Below are 24,681 nucleotides of genomic sequence, written 5' to 3' on the forward strand. Positions count from 1 at the left end.
ACAAAAGTAGATCATATTTCATATTCAACAGAGATGCCTAGAAATGCTATTATTTTGCATTGGGCAAAACATAGTTCTTTTCTCCTTCCTGTGTTTAGAATTAATAGATTTCTCAGCCCTTCAAATGCCTTCTTTACTAATTGGTGAAATTGATTATTCAGACAGATGGCATATTTAAGGAAAGTAGTTACTTTTATATCCCTTGGGAAAGAGCCATCTGCTCTGATTGGCGGTGGGGGGAAGCAGATGTTATAACTTCCCTTAAACCTGTGGAGTCTTTGTAACCCATTATTTCAACTATGATATAGTACTACCTGTAGAATAACAGCAGTTTACATAATTCTTTCCATTAACACATGTAAAATATGTAGATACAGCCAAAGCCAAATATATTGGATTGAGACCAGAGTTCTTTACCTCATCTCTCCTGTTCCTTTCTCCATCTTCACATTTTGATTCAAAGTTTGATTCATTCTAGTTGACTCAAAACTAGAGTAGATAAGAAAAAAGCCCAGGTAAAATGGGCAAAGGACTTAAATGGACAGACATTTCTCCAAAGAAGATCAACAAATGGCCCATAACCACATGAAAAGATACTCAACATCACTAATAATTAGGAAAATGCAAATCAAAACCACAATGAGATACTACCTCAAACCCATAAGAATGGCTAGTATTAAAGCAAACAAACAAAATAACAGTCATTGGCTATTTTCAAGAAACAAACAGAAATAGCAAGTGCTATGTATTGGCAAAATTATATATCCAAAAAAATAAAATCAGGGATTCATATCTGTACACACATGTTTGTAGCAGCATTATTCACAATAGCTAAAAGGTGGAAGCAACTCAAGTATCCATATATGGATGGATGGATAAACAAAATGTGGTATGCATTCAATGAAAAATGAGTCAGCCTTAAAAAGGAAGGAAATTCTGACACATGCTACAACATGAACAAACTTTGAAAACATGATGCTAAGTGATTAAGCCAATCACAAGAGGACAAGTGCTGTATCATTCTAGGTACCTAGAGTAGTGAAATTGATGGAAAGTAAAATGGTGGTTGCCAAGGGCTGGGACCAGCGGGTAATGAGGAGTTAATGTTTAATGGATAAAGAGTTTCAATTTGGGAAAATGATGAGTCCTGGAGATGGATGGTGGTGACATTTGCACAACAATATGAAAGTATTTAGTGTCACAGAATTGTACACTTAAAATATTTTAAGTGGCAAATGTAATGTCATGTATATTTTAAAATGATAATAATAAAATAACACAGTGAAATTAGTTTGATTATTTCTATTTCAAAACTAATAGCATGTGTTCTAACTTGGAAGTTGTGCTTCACTTTTCCTTCCCACCTTGGGGAAATTTCATAAGAAAGCTCATAGCATCTGCTCTATTTTCTTAACCTTTTATCTCTCTACTAAGTTGATAAATATGTGATATTCTCCAATACAGTCAAAATATCTAATTCTCATTATACCCATAGACTAAATTTCCATCTTGGATCAAGGATAGCAACACGTTGTAAGAGCTGAACAAGAAAAGAAGACATGAGAGGAGGCTACAAAAGAAAGACACTACTGGGATCACAGTGAATCTGAGATCACAAAAGTAAGTAAAACCCAGAGAACATAAAATTGGAGTTCAGAGTATAGTGGGAAGTCTATGTGAATACTCATGAGCCAGACATCTGCAGAACCTAAAGATCAAGAAAAATGGTCAAGCAAAGCAGTCATTGATCAAAATTCAAAGAACTAACAGAAAATTTGTACTATGCTAACCCTGGGAAATGAGGGATGCTGTGACGGGCTTTCCCACATAATTTAAAAGACATCTTCTACTCTGTATTCTTACCACCCCCACCAGTGGCAACCTATGCTAAAGAAAGCTGATAGAATGATAGTAAGAATCACTGGCAAAGTTACTCTTTCCCTACAGCACCATGCCAATGTTAATAATTAATAATGAGAACTAGAATTTGCATAGCACTTGTCATGCTTCTTATACCTAGCTGTGGTGGTTATACATTTTCTGCACCAAGGTTGTAGTTCTATACTAGAAGCAAAACTCATGCCAATTCTCCTTGCTTTGTCTACCGGTGATGAATAAGTACTTCTGATAATGTCAAGAAAATTCAGTGATTTGAGTTTCATCTGTTCAAATATAAAGTAAGAGGTAAAAATAATAAACATTCATGAAAAGGGTAAATTTTTAACTATTTAATTTACAAAAACTACAAATCTTAATGCACATTTCTTTATAAAAGGAATAATCCAAGTTAAAAAATATTAAATGCAACATGCATGGCTTACGATATTAAAAAATCAGAATCAACTTAAATGTTCCATTGTAGGGAGATATTTTAAATATATTGTAGAAACATGACAAAATTCATAAATAGTAATGTGGGAAAAAATGCAAGATAAAAATGATACACTAAAATCACAACCATGTTAAAACATATAACCATAAAACTTAAAATGATTACACATATCTTTCAGTCAATGAAAATGTATGTGATTTTTCTCTTCTTTTAAACTTCGTATAATGATGCTATGTTAATTTAATAAGAAATGTATGGCTTTAAGTAGACATGGGGTTAATAGTTCTTATTTATACAATATTTACATTACTTTAGTAATCTGGGAAACCTGCAAGATAAGTATTTTTATCTAAAATAAAAATGGAGGAGGAGAAGCAGCAGTAGTAGTGGTAGTGGTAGTAGTAGTAGTAGTAGTAGTAACTTACGGTTAAACTTGTCACACAGTTATCAAGCAGAAGATTCAAGATTTGAAAAGTGATTGGTCTGCTTCTGAAACTTATGGTCTTTTATCTATATCATGCTTTCTCCAAGCTCTACCCCATGCTGCTTCCGGGCCTTGGAGCTCCATGTTATTTTTCCAGCACACCACCTTCCATTTGTGATGAAGAATGGTAAGTAGACATACCCTTAAATGAAAGAGCCTTCAAACCTTCCAAGTTTCTCTCACCCACTCTCCCTATAGGCCTAATTTTCTTCCTCACATAAACATTTGTACTATATGTCCTGATAGAAGTAAACAGTAGCCCCCCAAATGTAGACTTTTTCTAACAGTGAAATTTTAAAAGTTAGATGGAAAAAGTGTGTTCCCTCAAAATCTGTATTCTCATGCTAAAACTTTTTTTTAACTTTTAATTTTGAAATGTTAGACTTACAGGTTGTGAATAGGTTCCTGTACATCTCTCATCAGCTTCTGACAAAATGATCAATACTACCAAGAAACAAGCATAGTTATAATACTATTAATTAAACTACAGATCACATTCAAATTTCACCAGTTTTTCCACCAATGTCCTCTTTCTGTTTCAGGATCCAATACAGGATCCTGCATTGTACTTTTTTCCCTTAGTCTGTCAAGCTGCAACAGTTCCTTAGTCTTTCCTTATTTTTTTTTTAATAATCCTGACACTTCTGAATAACATTACTGTTTAATTATTTTGTAGAATGTCCTTCAATTTACATTTGTCTAATATTTCCTCATGACTGGACTAAGGTTAAGCACGATGAGCATAACTACCACGGAAATGACAATGTGTCCTGAGTTCTCAATGCATGGTATCATTTTGCCTTTTTACTGGTGATGTTAACTTTGATCCCTTGGTTAAATAGTGCTTGTGGGTTACTATCTTTCCATTTGTAGTTAATAAATACCTTGGGATAGATACTTTGAAACTATGATAATATCTTGTTTCTTCTCAAATTTTCACGTGCTACTCAGCAACCTAAGTTGGGTCCTGTCTACAACAGTTATGTCTGTGGTGTTTGACTAGTGCTGATATTCTACTGAAATGTAATTTGAATCTTTAGTAAATGAAAGGCACATACATTGCACAAGTCACATTTTTTTTTTCCTTCCTCAGATCCTCAGTACTTATAGGAATGTATCTCTTAATATTGTTCTTTCCCTTCATCAGCATTGGATTCCATGAAAAATGCTGCTTACTTTCAGTCATTAGTGGTGTCTCACTTTTCTCAGCCACCTAATTTACTCTGGCACTAGAGTAGGATGAGTGAAAAAATAAGACTACACTGCACAATATGAGGATATGAGTCTATTTCCTGCAGAAATTCTGATAGGGGAAAACATTGGCAGTATTCCTTTCAATATGATAGATGTCAACAACCAAAAAATCCTCATTGATTTTATTAGATATCCTCTAGTTTGTGCTTTTAATGAAACAAATCTGATTACATATAAGAAAAAAAATCTCTTCAGGTTCAGTTTGTTTTATTATTGTCTAGCCCTTCTTATCCTAAGTTGTTTTTCAAGGGAATCATAATAATAGACTGGGATATCATATTCCCACAATACCGAAGGAAAAGTTTCCCTCAAGGAAAAAATGTGGAAAATTAAGTGACTCAGAGATCTCCTATCCTCCCACTCCATTAAAACAAGGGATTAGGGGAAGCAATTTATGGAGTGGGCATGACTCTGCATCTACATTTATGTGTGTCCCAGGACAAGTCTTTCTTCCATTTCAGTTTCTCTAAAACTAAAGACAGACAATTAAGTGCTCTCTAAGATCTCACATTTCATGGAACTTTGAAAATATAATTTACTCAAACTGATACAGGCAAGGTGTAAATTAGACAGTTAAGCAAACAGCATTGGTTTTCCTGAATATATTTTTATGCATTTTATTTATGAATAACACTACTTGTTATTCCACTTGCCTCCTTGTTGCAGGTTAACTCTGACAAGCAGGAGGTAGGTTAAATTAATCCTTATAATGTGTATATGACTAGCTTTATTTCTATCATTTGCATATTACTTCAAATATGCACTATTTTATAAATGATATCAAGACATAAAAAGAAGCATGCTCATTATTTTCTCCAACATATATAGAGTATTCATAACAAATGTTTTTTTTTTCAATTACATTTGCTTTTTAATTTACCTATACCAGAACAATCTTAGGAAAAATTGTGCAGTAGGTAAATTTAGTCTTTGCATTCTCTTATTTTCCTTCCTTACTAAGTTCCACATATAAAACTGTGAATTAATTGAAGACAGGATCTTTGTCTTAGCCATATCTATATTTTCATTGCTTGTATAGGACTGTCACAAGCAGTTTATTATTTTATAGGTATTCAGAATTATAGGTATTCAGAATATGTTTTGCTGAATTCAGTGGAATTGATTGAAATGGAATGCAATACAAGATCATCTCTGGTTAGGGATGAGAGATGAGAATATGGAGACAGAGAATCTGAGGTCAAATCACAGCTCAATCACTCAAAAACTATGACACATAGACATTTATCCAGCCCTCAGTTTCTTGACTAAAAGAAAAGTTAAAAAAAAATTCTTACAGAGTTGCTGTGTGGATTAAATCATGGCATCCTGAACTTCCACTCCTGTGACAGAATATGTCTCCATAATATGAAGAGGCACCACTAGCGAGCCAGAAAATTAAAGAATTTCTGGAACATAGAAGGCAAATGAGATTAGATCAAAAGCAAAGCAAAAGCATCATAGCTCCAATACGTACAACACAAGCTGGAGAAAATGTCAGCAAGAGGGAAAGAAATTTTCAGACATGCCAAGTTCTAGGTAAAATATATCCTATTCTTAAAAGCTGTGCCTACCTTACTGTCCTATGAACATTTTCTTTCTAAAGCAAGCCTAAGTTCTACCCAAAGGAAGGACCCATGTGCAGGTATTAGGATCAGAAGAAAAAGTGGGCATAGCTGGACTTTTTAAATAATCAAAAAGAGAAAAAATAGTTCTATACATAAAAGAAATTTACCTTCTTATTCTGGAAATTGGTGGGTGCCTAGTTTGTCTGATACATAACATGCTAGAGCAAAACCTATTTATTGGCATAGACTACAAACCTAGCAGACCATTTTAATAGAATCTGCTGTTTATACACATCTAGGGGAGGGAACTGTTGGGAAAAGAGGCCTGCATATATGCAGAGAAAACACATGCAAGGTATCTATTGATCAGCCTGATTTTCCACTCAAAAATGTGGCAAACAATCCTAATCATCTGGCAATTTAGGCAAAACAAAAATCAGAAAAACCCACCTATTTGAAAAAAGACCAAGATGTGCAAACAGAAAACCCAACTCAGAGGACATAAAATAAGAATTTAAAAACCTCTAGTCAGTATACTCAGAAAGGTGTGAATAGTCATTGTCTCTATAAAATGAGTAAAGAAGCACAACAAAAATGAACTGGGAATTTAAAATAAAATTACAAAATAAAGCTTAAATAGAATGCATAAATAATAGGATGAATGCAGCTGTCACACATTTTGTTGGGAGAAAAAATTCCTAGAATCCAAGACAAGAAGAAAACAATGGAAAATATAAAAACATTGAGAGACATGGAGCATTAATACGCCTAATTAATAGAAGAGTATTTTTCTTATCTAAAACATCTTAGCAATTTTATATTTTCAAAATGAAACAGTATGCTTTGTTATAGACAGAAGGAATGATAAATAATATGCACCTATATATTTCAGAACTCCATTTATGATGATATTCCTTTCAGGACGATGAAGTTGGTTACCTACAAATGAATGCAAGTCATTGGCATAACTTCTAATCAATAACATATGAAGATAGAAAATAATGTTAAATTTTCTTTAAAATTCTGAGAAAATTAATTTGTTCTAAAAATTTTCTAGCCAAAATAGCAATCAAAAACTATGTGTGTGTGTGTGTGTGTGTGTGTGTGTGTGTGTACACATGTGTGTTCAGTGAAGTGAATCCATACCTATTTTCTTTATTTGAAAAAATTACCAAAGATCCTATGGTGAAAGACCAGAAAAGAAAAACAAAAAAAGGTTGACCTGAAATATCACAGACAAAAATTATAGTTAAGTATGGCCCTTAAGACATCAATAAATCATGAAAGGAATTACAGGAAATTTCACTTCACCTTAAAGATTAGAAAATTTTTCTTCAAACAGCGTATGTTTACTTATTTTTCTACAAATGCAAACACAATGCTTATTCTGCATTTCTATTTACATGATGCATTAAAACTATCTTATACACTGAATATCTGTATGAAACATTTCCAGCAATCTGGATTATGCATAAATTCTATAACTGTTCCAAATTTACTTGTTAATTCTGTCTGTTTACTTCAGAACAATTAATTTTGCAACAGTGAAACCCCACTCTCTATAAGCATTCCCCCCAATATCTCCCCCCACAAAAAAACCCCAAATGTGACACTGTTCTTTCTGGAGAACAGGTCTGTCAGCATTTTTACAATATAAGCATTTCAAATACATCAGATGAGATCAAAGAAGCAATTTCTTTTCAATTTAGTGAAAAGAAAAATATTCTAAAAGGAGAAAAGCTTTATAATTACAGTCAGTGAAGTACCTGTATTATGAAAAGGACAGGATAAACCCATTCAGGCTCCATATACAAAGAAAAATATAAAATAATGAAAGTGAATATAAATTCTTTGTACAAAGAAGCACCCCAAATTTCATGGGAATAATTTAGATCAAAAGTGAGAAGGAATATATGTAACATATACATAAGGTTTGAATTTAGGATTATAGACAAACATTAATTTACATTTTCATACATCTGTATTTTTTTCTGTTCCAACTATTATAGAGAAGATGTTTCAAAGGAGACACCATATTGACTCCTAAAACTTATTCATCACTACATTTTCAATTGCCATACTTAAGACTTTAATCTCTCTACTGGTGTCCCAAATACTACAGTGGATGATAGTTTAAAATGTATTATATTTCTATTGTTGCTATAAAATTATACAAAATTCATGGTTTAAAACAATGCAAATGTACTATCTTATAGTTCTGTAGGTGCGAAGTCCAACATGGGTCTCAATGGGCTAAAATCAGTGTGTGAGGAAGGCTGTGTTTCTTCCTGGAGGCTCTAGCAGAGAATCCATTTTCTTCCCTTTCCCAGCTTCCAATGAACATATACATTCCCTGGCTCTGTACCCACTTCCTCGGTCTTGCATCTCTCTGACCATTCTTTTGAAGTCAAATCTTCCTCTGACCCTGACTTCAGCCAGAGAAGGTTCTTTTAAGGACTGATATGATTAGGTTGAACCCCTCTAGATAATCCTGGATAATGTCCCATCTCAAAATCCTTAACCTTAATCACATCTGCAAAATTCATTTTCCCATGTAAAGACAACGGGATTACATGTTCTAGTGATAAGGATGTGGACACATTTAGGGGCCCATTATTCTGCCTACCATAGTCCTCTTTCTGTCCCCCAAAGATTTTTATTCTTTCCATATACAAAATATCCTCAATCTATCACAACATTATAAAAAGTCTCAACCCATTACATCAACTCAAGTTCAAAATCTCATCTAAATCTAATTAGCCAAAAGTCTAAAATCTCATCATCTAAATCATCTAAATTAGATATGGGTAATATTCTGGTAATAATCCCTACTGGGGTATCCTGTTCATCTATGAAGTCATGGATCTTAAGAAGCAGTTATCTATTCCTAAAATAATATGGTGAGACAAGGTATAGGATAACAGTTATAGAAATTCTGGTTCAAGATAGTCAAAAATAGAAGGAAAAAGAGTTACTGGACCCAAGTAATTTCAAAATTGAGCTAGGAAAACTCCATTAGATTTTTTTTTAAAATAACTTTTGGTTAAAACATCTTTATTGGAGTATAATTGCTTTACAATGGTGTGTTAGTTTCTGTTGTACAACAAAGTGAATCAGCTATACATATACATATATACCCATTTCTCCTCCCTCTTGCATCTCCATCCCACCCTCCCTATCCCACCCCTCTAGGTGGACACAGAGCACCGAGCTGATCTCCCTGTGCTATGTGGCTGCTTTCCACTAGCTATCTATTTTACATTTGGTAGTGTATATATGTCCATGCCACTCTCTCACTTCGTCCCAGCTTACCCTTCCCCCTCCCCATGTCCTCAAGTCCATTCTCTACCTCTGCATCTTTATTTCTGTCCTGCCCCAAAGAGTCATGTGCCACAATGTTAATTGCAGCACTGTTTACAATTGCCAGGACATGGAAGCAACCCAAGTGTCCATTGACAGATGAATGGATAAAGATGTGGCACATATATACAATGGAATATTACTCAGCCATAAAAAGAAACAAAACTGAGTTATTTGTAGTGAGGTGGATGGACCTAGAGTCTGTCATACAGAGTGAAGTAAATCAGAAAGAGAAAAACAAATACCATATGCTAACACATATATATGGAATCCATTAGATTTTATGTGCTGGGATTAATCCTATGTGGCTCAAGTTATTTGGGCTGTTGGCTCTGCCCTCCTAGGTATCCTCCATTTTTCATAAATGGTAGTACATATTTTGTAGCTGGGTAGTTTTATCAGCCTATTTCCTGCCTGTAGAAATTTATGGTTCTACCAGCCTTCTTTAATTTTGTACTCCATCCCTTTCATTCCCAGCAAGCATTGTTTCTGCTGGCTAATTCTGGAGACTCTTGTCGCTCTCCTGTGTATGTCATGGGATTCACTCCATTAGACAAGAAATTCCTCCACAGATCTTTCCTAGATAACCCAATCTCTATCTTTGCTTTTTTTGTTTTTTGGGGGGTGGCTGAAGAATTATGCCCTAAAACTTCCTAAATGTTTTCTAGTTATATTAAAGTGATCTGTGAGATGAACTTTAATCTCCTCAAAGAGCCATTTGTGTGAATGAACATTATAACCTTTTGATTTTTCTGAGGTATTAGCAAAAAATGGCAGCGCCTCATGCTTGGCTTTTTCCTCTAGGTCATGATTTCCAGGCAGCAAATCTCTTTAGTACTTTTTATTCTACAATCTGAATAGGCTTAGAATTTCCAAAATCATCCAATACTGGCATGCTTTTATGTACGTTTTTTTGTTTGTTTTTCTTTTTTGTTATTTTAATTGTTCTTCCTCAGTTAATCTCCTTCCACTAATATTTTACTATAAGCAGTAAGAAGAAACCAGGCTGCATCTTCAACACTCTGCTTAGAAATATCCTCAGTTAAATGTACAATTTCATTATTTACCAGTTCTGCTCTCCACATAACTGAAGGACACAGTTCTGCTAAGCATTCTGCAACTATGCAGCAAAGATGTTCTTTCCTCTAGTTTCCAGTAACATGTTCCTCATTTCCTTCTCAGCCTTCAGCAGCTGTTCCATTAACATCCATATTTTTCTTAACAGTCTGTTCACAATGATTTTGGATCCTGTAAGATGATTTATGTTTTCTCGGTTCTGCTTCTCACTTCTTTCTGAGTCCTCATTAAGAATAGTTCCCATCAATATTTCTACTAACAGTTTCTTCAGAGAAATCTAGCCTTTTTCCATCATTCTCTACAAAATTCTTCCAGTCTCTCCCTATTGTGCAATTCCAAATACATTTTCACATGTTTAGATATTTGTTATAGCAGCACCTCACCCCTGGTACCAAATATATATTAGTTTATTACTGCTGCTGTAATAAATCGTCCAAAAAAGGTAGTTTAAACAATGCAAATTCATTATCTTATAGATTTGTAGGTTAGAATTGCAACAGAAGCCTTATTGGGCTAGAATTAATGTGCCAGCAGAGCTGTTATTTTTTTGTGGCATCTCTAGGGAAGAATTTTTCCGTGGCTTTCCCAGCTTGTAATGACTAACCAAATTCCTTGACTCTTGCCCCCGATCCTTTATCTTATATCCAGCAATGCTGCATCCCTCTAATCATTCTCACAACTCCTTTTCTGACCACAGTTAGGAAAAGCTTTCTGTATTTACAGATCTCTATGACTAGACTGGGCTCCCTGGATATCCAGTACCATCTCCCCATTTCAAGGTCCTTAACATTAATCACATTGGCAAAGTCCCTTTTGCCATATAAGGTAACATGCTCATAGGTTCTGGAGATTAGGATGTGGACAACTTTGGCAGCCATTTTTTCTTCCTACTTGGCTTCATCTGAACAGACTTGACCACTATCCAGGGCTTCTCCTTTTCCTTCTTTGAGTACTTGCTGTCCCACATCTACATGTTTTTCATCTTTTGAGTGAGCGTGACCATTTGTCTAATCATTTTAACCAATTAACCTTGCTTGCTTAATTCCTGTGGATTGCTTGGTAGCTGACAGGGGATATGGACTCAGATTATTGTAGACCTCCCTGAAGCTTGGGTTCCCCAGAAAACAGACTGTGAGGTGGGGCATACATTCTAGGAAGTTGGTCAGGGAGTGTTTTGGAGATCATCACTGTAGAAGAGGAAGGAGAGAAGTTGCAAGGTTGGGCAGAGGAAGAGATCAGGCTGCAAGGTGGTCTCAACAAAAGCCTCAGGTGACCAGATGTTAGAGAAGGAGTTTCTGAAACCAGATGGACCCCTTAGATTATTCTGTGTTACAGTGAGAGAACAAGTCCTTTCTGCTCTAGAAGCTACTAATCATCCAATGTGGGCTGCCCACAGGGAATTAAAGCAGTCTTTCCAGCCCAGGGCAACTTCCAGAGAGGGCTGGCAGTTGAAAGCCATCAGACGGCAATACTCACAACAGATGGGGAAATAAGCCCTTTAGTCTTGAATGAGAATCTGGAAAGTATACCACAGCACCCACTACTCCTCCAGATTTTGATTTCTTAACTTAGATCTGATCTTTGCTTCAGTATATGTGTTATCTGTTTCTCTGGTGATGGTGTTTGCCCAAGCGACAAATACTGCCATCATCCAAAATTTGCATTAAAACTGAACATTTGCTTGTTTGTTTATATGTGTCTCTTCCAGCTCTATTCAATTCCTCTTGTTAACAAATGCTGCTAAATCACTCCTTTCTCATTTGAGGCCTTAGTGTACTAGAATAAATTTGGTGGAGCTAAAGAATGTAATTTTCCTTGTACAGGGCTGGTTGTTTTCTACAGTAATTCAATTTCCAATTTAGTCCATAGAATGGGATGGTGTTAGGTAAAAGGGGGGCCTATACCATACATTCCTAAAGTTATCTGCGGATGAAAACTAGAATTGAGAATTCTTTCTCCCTCTCACTATCCTGTGCAAAACTTACCAGTTTTGTGACTTGTGGCCAAAAACCTTAACTACATTGAGCCTCGATTTCCTTATTTGCAAAATGTAAATTATCCACTTTACAGGGTTGACTATGTGCTGAAAAACAGTGGTATGAAATCTTTAGCACGGTGGGTGGCACAAAATTATTGTTCAGAATGCATTACTTTTCTTTTTCTCTTAAGTCATTTTTAAATCTTTAATAAAATAGTCCTTCATCTCTCTTTATCTCTATCCTTTCATAGGCCACCATTCTCATTATGTACTTATTACATTGTATATCTATTATCATAAGCCTAGCAATGTAATATTTATATAAATTTAATTCATGAAATGCTGCTGTTTTAAGAAGTAAATAATTTTAGGAAAAATAAAATACATAATATGCTTTACTCACACCTTTATAAGTCTAAATGTTCTTTCATTTTTATATAAATAAAATTTTTTATTTATATAAGTAAATTTTTATTTATATAAATAAATTTTGTATATAACCTAATTAGAATGTAAATTTAAGTTGGGAACAAAGAATCAATTATTTCGGGTACATTTGTTTGTAAAATAGACATATGAATATAAATTATTATATTCATATTTCAAAATATACCTGTTCTAAAACTACAAATATAATAATTAAATTTGCTTTATGATAAGTATGTCTCTTGGGCTTTTTGAAAAAAATATATAAACCTCAGATGAAAGGCAAAACACTTTTCCCCAGAAAATGTGCATATACAGAGAGTTTTGAAGACCACTTTTAGAGTTTTGAAGACCATTTTAGTGAAATAAGTGAGGTAGAACCATAAATTCTCACACAGTGGCTATCAAAACTTTAAATATCTATGTATAGTATAAGTATAGTTTAACAACTCTGTGTACATGCACACACTTATGTACACAAAGGAAATAAAATGTTCATGAGACAACACCTATACTATATATATATACTATATGCTGTGCACTCTGAATTTTGCTGTTTTGTTCTATCGTATTCTATTTTATTTAAAAAATTGTTGCCTAACCTCCTAACTTGATCTCATGACCCACTACTCCATCATAACCCATAATGGGTCAGTTCACAGTTTGAAAAACACTGCTGTAAGGCTCCTAGGTTTCCATATTAAAAAGTAATGCTTGAGGGTCTAGATAAAAATACAGCTAGAAACTGCTATGACATAAGGAATTAGGTATATCTTAGTTGTGTTAAAGTTATAATTCCTAAAACAGCAAAAAATAAAAACAAACAAACAAAAAAACAGGGAAAGAGGAGAAACCATCACCACAAAACAAAAGTCAGTCACACTGTCCATTTATGTATCTGTCTGCCTATCTATCTGTCTACCTATCTATCTGTCTATCTGGAGAGAATTATATTCATCAATTTCAAGAAAAATTATGAAGTCATTTAATAATATGGTATATTAAAAATACCCAATAGATACATATTTTTCAAGTAGAGCTTTGTCTAATTTCAGTTCCTGAGCCATTCTATTTTTACCATATATTTAATTTTATGCCTTAAATTCATTATCTTCTCAAACTCAAAAAGAAATAAAGATATGTGTGAATTAAAACCAATTTATTTTTACCACTAGTTTATTTCTTAATTTTATGTGTTTCTAAACACAGCAATTTCATTCCCTTGTTTCAAAATAGAAGGAATCAAAAGCATGTAAGATGCAGAGTCAATCCTGTTTTCATTCATTCACCTTGCTACAAGGTATCAGGACATAAATGTTTGACAGAACTGGTGATTACATTTCTAGCTTATACCTGAAAATTGCACCAGATTATGCATCCTTGAAAGTGCCTTTGTATAATCTAATCCTGGGGCACTGCTAGTTTAAGACACAAATCACAAGCCATAAGATTCAAAACTAGGTTAATATCACTCTCTTTTCATGTTTCTTTCCTTCTGTTAAATTCAAGGTATAAGTAGCACACTAATGAGCAATTTTATCATTCCTGTGTTCTAGTATATATTCTATTTTAAGCAGAAATGTACAATGTATATTTTCTAAATTAATATACATATTTTCTGAAAATAAGGGCCTGGTCAAATAAAAGCCTCAGAAACTTTGCATGCCAAACTCCTTTTGAATAATAACAGTGTTCAAAGATTATAAAAATTCCTGCAATCAATAAAACAAACTAATCTAGCATTTCCTAAAACATCTGGATGTAAAGTCTCCCTCTTTTTTTGTAACAGCTCAATTAATATCATATACATATTACTTTAAACTAGAAATATAATTATCAGTGTTTGAAGCCTCTGATTTTTGCTAGGTTTAATATCCTCTCTAGGTATTGGTTTCCTAATAGTTACTTCATAGTGATGATTAAACAGGAGTGCCTCTGTAAAGTGTGTGGCAGGTAGCATTTTGTGACAAAGTGGATGGCCTATTTTTGTTATTGTTCTTTATCAGTGTATTTATTTATTATACAATTTTTAAAAGTTACATTCCATTTACAATTGTTACATTATATTCCCCATGATTTTTAATATATCCTTGTAGTTTATTTTATATATAATAGTTTGTACCTCTTAATCTCCTACCCCTAAATTGCCCCTCCCCCTTCCCTCTCCTCACCAGTAACCACTAGTCTGTTCTCTATGTCTGTGAGTCTGCTTCTTTCGTTACATTCACTAGTTTGTTGTACTTTTTAGATTCCGCATACATAGTATTTACCTTTCTATGTTTGACTTATTTCACTTCACATAATACCCTCCCAGTGCATCCATGAAGCTGCAAATGGCAAAATTGTATTCCTTTTTATGGCTGAATAGTATTCCATTATAAAAATATGTGTGTGTGTGTGTGTGTGTGTGTGTGTGTGTATATATATATATATATATATATATCTCACATCTCCTTTATCCATTCATCTGTTGAGGGACACTTAGGTTGCTTCCATATCTTGGCAATTGTAAATAATGCTTCTGTGAACATTGGAGTGCATGTATCTTTTCAAATTAGTGTTTTTATTTTTTTCAGATAGATACCCAGGAATGGAATTGCTGGGTAGTTCTCCTTTTAGTTTTTTGAGAAACCTCCGTACTGTTTTCCACAGTGGCTGCACCAATTTACTTTCCCACCAACAGTGTACAAGGGAGAAACCACATCTTCATTCTTCACATATTGATAATATTTTGGACTTGAAGTCAGATGGCTTGATGTCATCATCTGCCTCCAATTACCAGGTGCACTAACTTAAGGCTGGGGATATATCATCACTAAGGTTAAGTTTCTTTACCTGAAGCTGTAGTTTTTAATAGTATCTATCTCAGAGAATTATTGTGAATATCTAATGATATGATATGTGAAAAGCACCTAGAAGTTTGCTAGCACAAAATGCATGTTTAGTAAATGTTAGTTATCCTTATTATTTTCTTTCCCCTACCTCCTTGCTTCTCCTTTCATCCAAATAAGCTCCAGTAGTGAAGTATGTAGATATGTACCTCAGAGAATGACAGGAAAATAGCATTAAATCTTACCCACTTATTTTCACACTTCGCATCCAATTCTGTCAGCTCTCCTTTCACAATATATCCAGAATCTGAGGGCCGTGGTTCAAAAGGGTTATTGCAATGATCTTCTGACTGTTCTCCCTGCCTCCACCCTTGCCCCACCATAATGAATTCTCAAAGCCAACAGCTGGGAGGTCTTACACAACCCTTCCTTTGTGGCCTCTCTGACTCAGCTCTTACTTCACTCCCCACTGCCACTTCAGCTTATTATTCTTTGAATGTGACAAGACATGATTTTTGTCACAGGATTTACACTTGCCGTTACTTCTGCCTGGAAATTTCTTTACTCATGGTTCACAAACCCTTTGTTGTCAAGTCAGTGCTAAATATGATTTTATCAGAAAAGTCTTCCTCAAGAATATAATCAAAATACATCATCTTTCTCTCTTCCCATTACCTATCTTATTTTTCTTCTTTGAACTTATCACATCAGATAATTTCATTTTTGTCTCAGTAAAATGTAAGTTCCACGAAGAAAATAAGTAACTTTTTTTCCTCCCACTGATGCATTTTTAGAACCTGAAGAAGTATTTGACACACATTGGTGCTTAATAAATATTTACTGAATGGATTCCTTTGTTGAAGAATAAATGCTTAGATTTTGCCATTTTTTTATCCATTGAAGAAGTTAGTGTGATATTTCTTAATGCTTTTAACTACCTTGCAATAAGAGCACAGATGGGCAGAAAAACTTAGTACATGCATCACCAGGCACTGTTTTAGGCACAGAAAATGTCACAAGATCTACTGAAGATAACACAGATGGAAAGGAAAAACAAAACAAGTGTTCTTTTATTCAGAGAAGCCTATTTTTGCTTTATGAATGTGAACTCTTCTTGAATTTCTGACAATATAAACTACATATATATATTTTTCCATTTTCTATTTTCTTGAACGTTGGTTTCTTTGGCCTTTCTCTTTTCCCTCTCTTCATTGTCCTCACATATCTAGTGATAATTCATTGTCTATTGATGTAAATAATAGTGATCAGTAATAATTAGTAATAATAAATTATCAGTATTGGAAACTAATGGGTTTCCTTATAGAGATCATTCTTTCTCGAGAAGGAAATGCAATTGCGAGTGGCAAAGCCCTGTTCTGATAAGTGGATAAGATATTTTTACAGTCTGTGAGCTGTATACACCACTTGGAACAGACTAAAGTGACCCAAAATACCATCTTTTTTTTTTTTATAACCCTATCCTACTTTCTAGGGGACTCCATACACAAATTCTTCATTTTGCTTTGAGGGCTGGCATTACTAGCTATACTAACCCTGTAAGCAAACCACAATAGAGCTGGTTTTGTATGAGGGGGAAGAGGATCAGCCAGTGAGTTACCATTTCAGACACCATACTGCAGACTCCAGCTAATGGCTTCTAGGAGCTGTCCAAGGCTACCTTGTTATATAAATATGCATTTCTTCAGCAGCCCTTCTATGTCTGCTGGTTTCTCTGGCTATATTAGATGTGTTATTGATTTGAACAAAAGAGCTCTTTAATTTCCATAACTCTTTGATGCAACTGGTTGACTTTCCTGATTATTTGGGAGGCTATACATTTATTTAAATTTCATCTTTTCAGTATATCTTTTCAGTAAGAGTTTGGAACAAAAGCATTGCACCCCTTCCTTTCAATCAAATATGTGTTGGGTGTTTAGTAGTTTCTATGCATGTCCATGAATATAGGTGAAGGATTCATGGTTACTGGTACAGGTTGTTCCAGCGGAGGAGAGAGAAGAGATGACAGATAATGTAGTAGACTAAACACTACAGAAGTGGTAAATGTGAGATAACATATTTAGCAAACAGAAGGAGTACTAAAACCAGCCTGGGGATTTGAGATTGTTTTTAGAAGAGATGATGCTTATGCTGAGTACTGAAGAATAGGATTTAAACAGGCAGAGAGGGCTAAGGGAAAAAAGCCCAGAATCAAAAACTTTAAAAAGAATATTCTAGGTGGGGGAATTCTAATAAGATACAACATAATACAATACAATGTAATAAAATAACCTGTAAAACATTTGCATCTTTAACACCTACTTGCTACAATTAGAATAAAATATTTCCTGGCAAAAGGAAATGGGAACTTACAAACTGGCCACTAGACATTCTTACTTTCTTCCTCAATATTGTTTTTAATAATACAATATTTTTGTTTTCAATAAGGCAGATTGTTAGGCCAGAGTAATGCTATAATGTACCTAAAATATTTTAATGTCAATGTCCAAATAAACACAGATCCCCTGCTCTTTTGAAAGTCATTAGGCCTTACGATAATGAAAGATAGCAGCTGATTAATTTTTTGCAGTTATGTCTCTCATTTTATGACACTCCAGATGCTTCCTTTCCCTTCGTTTAAACACTACACACAGTGCAAAGCATAAACATATTTGTTTTCCAATGTGCAATTAAAACTGCCCAAACTCTAGAGACCATAAACAATATTATTTGACCTTGTGTGGTCTGTAGTTACAATATTCAGTAACCAAATGACAATGAAACAAATAAGAGGTTAATGAAACTGCTTTGCTTCTTTAAATTTACAGTATAGTGCTAATTAAATATGTTTGTTTCTACTTCTTTCTGTCTTTCTCATTCTGTCTCCATTTTGCCCTATATTTACATTGTCCTTCAAAGCTTCATCCAAAATTGTTTCAATTATTTTGCATTACTAACTTCATTAGATGTATATGTATGTGTTTGTTTTCTTCAAGTCTACTGCTTGTTTTTTTATTCTTTTTACAGTTCCTTTCAAAGAACAGATGCTTTTAATTTTAATAAAGTCCAGTTTATTAATTTGTTCTTTTATGGGCTTTGTTTTTGGTATCATATCTTAAAATGAGTTTGTATAGCCCAAGGTCAAAAAGGTTTTCCCTTATGCATTTTAATGGAAATTTTACAGTTAAACGTTTTACATTGATCCATGATTCATTTTGAGTTAATTTTTGTACATGGTATGAAATAAGAATCTAAGGGGTTTATTTTGTTTGTTTTACGTATGGCTGTTAAGTGTTGCAGCTACTGAAGTACTCTTTTCCCTTTTTTGTAAAACATCTGTTGCCTATATATGTGCAAGAATAATTCTGGAATCTTTATTCTGTTTTGTTCCACTGATCTATTTAATGGTCTATATGCCAATTCTGCACTGCCTTGATTATTGTGCAATTATAATAGGTATTGAAACCAGGTAGCCTTAGTCCTCCAACTTTGTTCATCTTTTACAAAATGTTTTGGCTATTCTAGGTTCTTTGCATTTCCTTGCTAATTTAAATGTAAGCATATGGTTAATTTTTAAAATTAATTAATGAGTAAAGATTAACTATACATAATGTTCATCTAATACCCCAGGTAAATGCTAAGTAGAAAATAAAATGTAAAGATAAGGGCTCACCTACTTTACACTTTTTTTGAGTCACTTAAAATATTTCAAGTTAATTAAGTTGACACAATAAATACACTGAATTGGCACCTTGTATCTAAAATGTATATGGAATTTAAATAAATGAAGGTTTCTCTTCTAGAGAGTTAGAATACCTCAGAGCTGGGAAGAATGATCTAGTTCAACTGCATCTTGAGCCTCAGGGAAGTCGGGAGGTTTGCAGAGGATTAAAACACTACTATTTATAGTAGGCAAAGTTAAGATTCATAGCAGGTGGGCCCTGATCAGTATATTTTATATTATGCTCATCTGTAGTTTCCTCAGAGATACTGAGAGGCTGTTTCCTGGGCTATCGTCCTCAATAAACTGAAACTCACTGCTAGCTAGCTAGCTTAAGTAAATCTACATTCTTGAAGAAATAAATGAACAAGCCATTACTACTGCTATATTTTACTTTATGCAATGTAACTATATCCATATCACTACTGTTAATATATAATGGAAATCTAATGTACTTTGATCTTCGGCCATAAGGTGCATATTTTTTCATCTTCCACATCATCATCTTAATGAAGTTTATTTTACATTAAAATTCTGGTAGGCATTGCTCAATGTCCTCTGATAGACTCTATCCAGCTCTGTGAATTTGGCCAAATCATTTTAGTAAATGTCTTAATTTCCATATCTAAAAATGACAGCTTTATATATGAAGGTACATATTAGAACCCCAAATATTAAATTCTATAGTATCTATTAGGTATTTGAAAGCAATGGATGTGTAGAATCAGTCAGCATGTTAACAAATATCTGTATTGAAGACACAGAAACTCTGGTTCAGAAATAATTCAGGAATGCCTGAGCAAGTGGAAGAGTAGATATTGTCAAGTTGAGTGAGGATAGCAGTTATTCCTGAAATATTTGTAATTCCTATTTTAAGTTCTACATGCAAGAGAATAACACAGAGATAATGCTATTGAGTCTTCTGCATTAGGAACAAAATTGCCAACCTAGGATGCAACCAAATGATCAACCAGAGAAAGGACTGATTAAAATATACTTGCGTTGGAGATTAGGTCTCATTCTCATTGCCAGTGTCTTGTTAACTCTAGAATTCATTTTGTGTTCATTTGTGTTTATTAATCTTCATAGAAGGCCATTTCTTTTTACAGAATATTTCAAGCATCCTATGAAAAAAGACAGTGTAAAATGTAATCATCCACTTTATACTATCTGGCTATGCTACCAACATTGGTAGAAGGGGGTTAATGACATTCACTTCAACCTCCAAGCATCCTTAATCATTAATCCAATAGTAACAAACATTGTCTCTGGTCCAAAGCTACTCTCCTGTAGCTGTCACCTTTCCTCCTAAACCCCTTCAAATGATCTTCAGGCAGTCCTGTGACAGCACTTCCCAAGTTATTCTCTAACATGATTTCTAGGGTGCACTTGTCACATTACTGAGAAATTTGGTAGCAAGAAATATATTTTTCTGAACAGCAAGCTCAGTAAGAATAAGATGGTTGCAGAACAACTCTCTAGATGATCATGTTTATGTTAACATGAGGAAAAGTTTGCTTTTTGCAAAATATTGTGATATTGTAATATAATTCTTGCTATGTTTTCATTGATGTCACATAACAAGAAGTTAATAAAATAATATATATGATAATAAACAAATTTAACTGCTACAACAATGGGTTTTCACCTTGTAAATTGGTAATAACTCAAAACGTAAAAAAAATTTCACATTCATGAGCAACTTTTCTGTTTTTTTCTCTAATGTTTTTATAATTCAACTATTTAAAAAAGTTTTCAGTTCCTCAGAAGAATAAGTCAGGACCTCGACTGGGTGCTTTGTGACTGCCTGGAGGGGTGGGATAGGGAGGGTGGGAGGGAGGGAGACGCAAGAGGGAAGAGATATGGGAACATATGTATATGTATAACTGATTCACTTTGTTATAAAGCAGAAACTAACACACCATTGTAAAGCAATTATACCCCAATAAAGATGTTAAAAAAAAAAAAGAATAGGTCAGGACCATATCAAAGCTCTCTTTGAAATTTTGCAGTTCTTTACATGTTGAGGCGTAAAATGAATTGACGATACTGCAACAATTCTTAAAATGTGTTAATTCACCTTTAGACTATTGTAACTTTGTCACTAGCATCAAGCAGATTTTTAAAGACAGGTAAATCTAAATAATCCAGAGACCTCAGAATCATGAGTTGCTAGTTAAACGTGTTAATACTATTCAGATTAAAGCCTTGTTATCTGAAGAAAATGAAGTTAAAATTATGTTGTCTGCTGATTTTTTTTCCAAAAATTATACTGTAAATAGAAAATTTCAAATGTCCACATATACTTTGTAGTGATTGGACTCTGTTTGTAATTACCTTTACATGGGTAAATATCTATTTGAGGCACATAATTAAATCTTTTATAAGAAAATGTATATTCACTTTATTCTTAAAATTTCAGTAAATAATATTAAATTATAGTAGTGTTGTTTTAACTAAACATGGCATTATTTAGTGTAGGCATTAAAATGTGCAAACCAGGAAGACCAAACTAAAGAACTGTTGAAACAAGAGATATAAATGCATCTTTAGACCCCTTCCCAGCATATTATATATAAAGTGATCAATAAGCCTTTGTTAAGTGAATGAATCTTATGAACTGTGATGTGGGAATCTAAGTTTTCAGGATGATATGCTAGCACTTTGTTCTGTCAGAGAGACAAAGATGTTACAGAGCTCTGAAGTTCTTGGAATATTATTAAGTTTCATAAAGTTAGGTAGAAATATTAGAATATGTCATCAGATTATTTTCCTAATTTGTAAACATTCAGGTCTGAGTGATCTGAACGACTGCATGTGACAATTAGGAGGACTTGGTAAAACAACTCAACATCTTCACACTGAAAACAAAATGAGTAAATGAGTAAATTATATCTATATATACCTGATCTAACTGCAAAGGAATAATGTCCCCCCAAATATCTACTGCTCTCAAACTCCTGCCTAGAAGTTGCCAGGGTTAACAGAATTTTAAAAATCACTTCATCCTCAAAAACAAAAAAGCAAAAATGTTCCTTCCAATTTACATTTCTCTTACTGAATTGTTTTTTTTTAACACCTTTATTGGAGTATAATTGCTTTACAATGGTGTGTTAGTTTCTGCTTTATAACAAAGTGAATCAGTTATACATATACATATGTTCCCATATCTCTTCCCTCTTGCATCTCCCTCCCTCCCACCCTCCCTATCCCACCCCTCTAGGTGGTCACAAAGCACCGAGCTGATCTCCCTGTGCTATGTGGCTGCTTCCCACTAGCTATCTATTTTGCCTTTGGTAGTGTATATATGTCCATGCCACTCTCTCACTTTGTCACAGCTTACCCTTCCCCCTCCCCATATCCTCAAGTCCATTCTCTAGTAGGTCTGTGTCTTTATTCCCGTCTTACCCCTAGGTTCTTCATGACCTTTTGTTTTTTCTTTCTTAGATTCCATATATATGTGTTAGCATACGGTATTTGTTTTTCTCTTTCTGACTTACTTCACTCTGTACGACAGACTCTAGGTCCATCCACCTCACTACAGATAACTCAATTTCGTTTCTTTTTATGGCTGAGTAATATTCCATTGTATATATATGTGCCACATCTTCTTTATCCATTCATCTGTCCATGGACATTTAGGTTGCTTCCATGTCCTGGCTATTGTAAATAGAGCTGCAATTTTATGTGTTAGTTTGGAATACATCAAATGGATTCTGTCCTTGGGCAAGTCACTCTGCCCCAAGGGGTGCTCCTTTGCTTACATTTGTGTTAAGGAGGAACGTAAAGTAACTGATATAAAATTATGGCAAGTATTTGGATCCAAGCAAATATACAGTTGCAAATGATTATAGGACGTCACCAGGAAAGATTGATTGGCTATATTTTAGAATCTTCAAATTTCAAAGCAGACATCTTTATTTCATATGACCTGAAAGCTGTCAGTGCCATTTAGTATACCAAGAGGATTTCAACATCAAACAGAACTCTGTTTTTAATCCCAGGTCTGTCACTTGTTTAAAAAAAGTAACTTCTTATGCTAAAAAATTTTTCTTATTAACTTACTCTGGTATTTTATTTCATTTTATTATTTTATTTATTGTATTTTAATCTAAGTAATATAGCCTTAGTTTTGTAATGAGAAAGGGAAAATATCAAAACTTGAGGTTGTTATGAAGATTAAACAATATAACTAATTAAATAATGCAGTAGGATTCAATAATACAATATATAAATATAAGCAGTCTAATTCCTACCTCATTATGACCTTTGTATCCCCAGTACCTGCCTTACTAGTACCAACAATCCAAAAATATGTATTCTTAGAAATTAACATATGAAGATGCAATAAAAATTGGAGCCTGGAGTTCCTTCCACCAAATATCCAGGGAGTCAGTCCAAATAACACAATAAGAAAAAAGAGTGTAGGTTCTTACTATATATACAATAGGTAGCTAATAAGGACCTACTGTATAGCACAGCGAACTCTACTCAATACTCTGTAATGACCTATATGGGAAAAAGAATCTAAGAAGGAGTGTATATATGTATATGTATAACCGATTCACTTTGCTGTACTGTAGAAACTAACACAACATTTTAAATCAACTATACTCCAATAAAATTGTTTTTAAATAGTGTAAGTTCTACTTTCTATTGAAGATTGACAGAGAGATTATTAATTAACCTTTTAGAGGAAACTGACTAATTCCATCTTCAAAAAATTCAGAAAAGTAACTATCAAAAGAGATATATTATTAAGCTAAAAAGGGTTTTCCTTTTTTTCTATTTTTTTCTCAAACAGAATTTCATGAGAGATCATGTGGATTATTACTGGGTTGTCTTTAATTTAACTGCCATATTGATTCAATATAGTATTATTTACAAACTATGAATTTAGGATCCAGGATTGGCATAAGACTAAAGAGTAATCAACATAAAAGCAAGAGGTTTCCTTTTCTTATGTTTACCATACTTTATTTTAAATACTTGCCCAGTGGTCTTTTTTCCTGAGTAGTTTCTAAATATTTTTGAGATTAGCAATGACATTTTTCTATTTATACTATTTGTCTGTGCCTAGTATATACATGACATGTAGAAAGCACAGGAAATATACATTAAATTGAAAGATTAAAAATGATCATAAGAGGACATAGAGGAGGTTGAGTTCCTCTTTCACATAAGGTAGTTGAATTCAGCTCTATTTAAATTATGGTTGTAGAATTTGGAGTGCTTGTCAGGTATACAAGCTAATAAATTACCCTAAAAGAAAATGCTGTGACTATCATAAGCTACACAATAAAGTATAGCCTCATGATCTTGTCTACTAAAGAAACCTCTAGCTTTCTTACTGCTTGAAATGGGTGGACAAGAGAAAAATATTTTTCAACCTTACGTGCTTTGGAACAAAAATTAAAATGACAAAATATTGTAATAACAACTATACTTCAGAGTTTCCAACTTGGGTAGAAACACAGAGTGAAGATACTTTGTAGTCATAGCCTTAGAGATATTTGAAATATAACAGACTTTTACATTTGGTTGGACAACCAAGTTTTTATGATTACCAACATGGCATATCATAATATTTTGCAGCTACCCATCAGTGTAAAGAAAAAAGGAGATGAGGGAACCGCATGGCCACCTAATGATGGGT

The 24,681-nt window shown here is 33.8% G+C and overlaps 1 long non-coding RNA gene across 1 annotated transcript; it reads left to right on the forward strand.

Annotated features, from left to right (window-relative positions):
- Positions 1–1,501: 1,501 nt before the first annotated feature.
- Positions 1,502–24,681, forward strand: LOC113610708 (uncharacterized). Its single transcript, XR_003429177.1, has 3 exons — positions 1,502–1,620; positions 2,864–2,943; positions 24,621–24,681. It is a non-coding gene; the product is annotated as an uncharacterized LOC113610708 (long non-coding RNA).

Source organism: Aethalodelphis obliquidens, unplaced genomic scaffold (genome assembly GCF_003676395.1).
Source record: "Aethalodelphis obliquidens isolate GAN/ISIS:26980383/991018 unplaced genomic scaffold, ASM367639v1 scaffold64, whole genome shotgun sequence".
Lineage (NCBI taxonomy): Eukaryota > Metazoa > Chordata > Mammalia > Artiodactyla > Delphinidae > Aethalodelphis > Aethalodelphis obliquidens.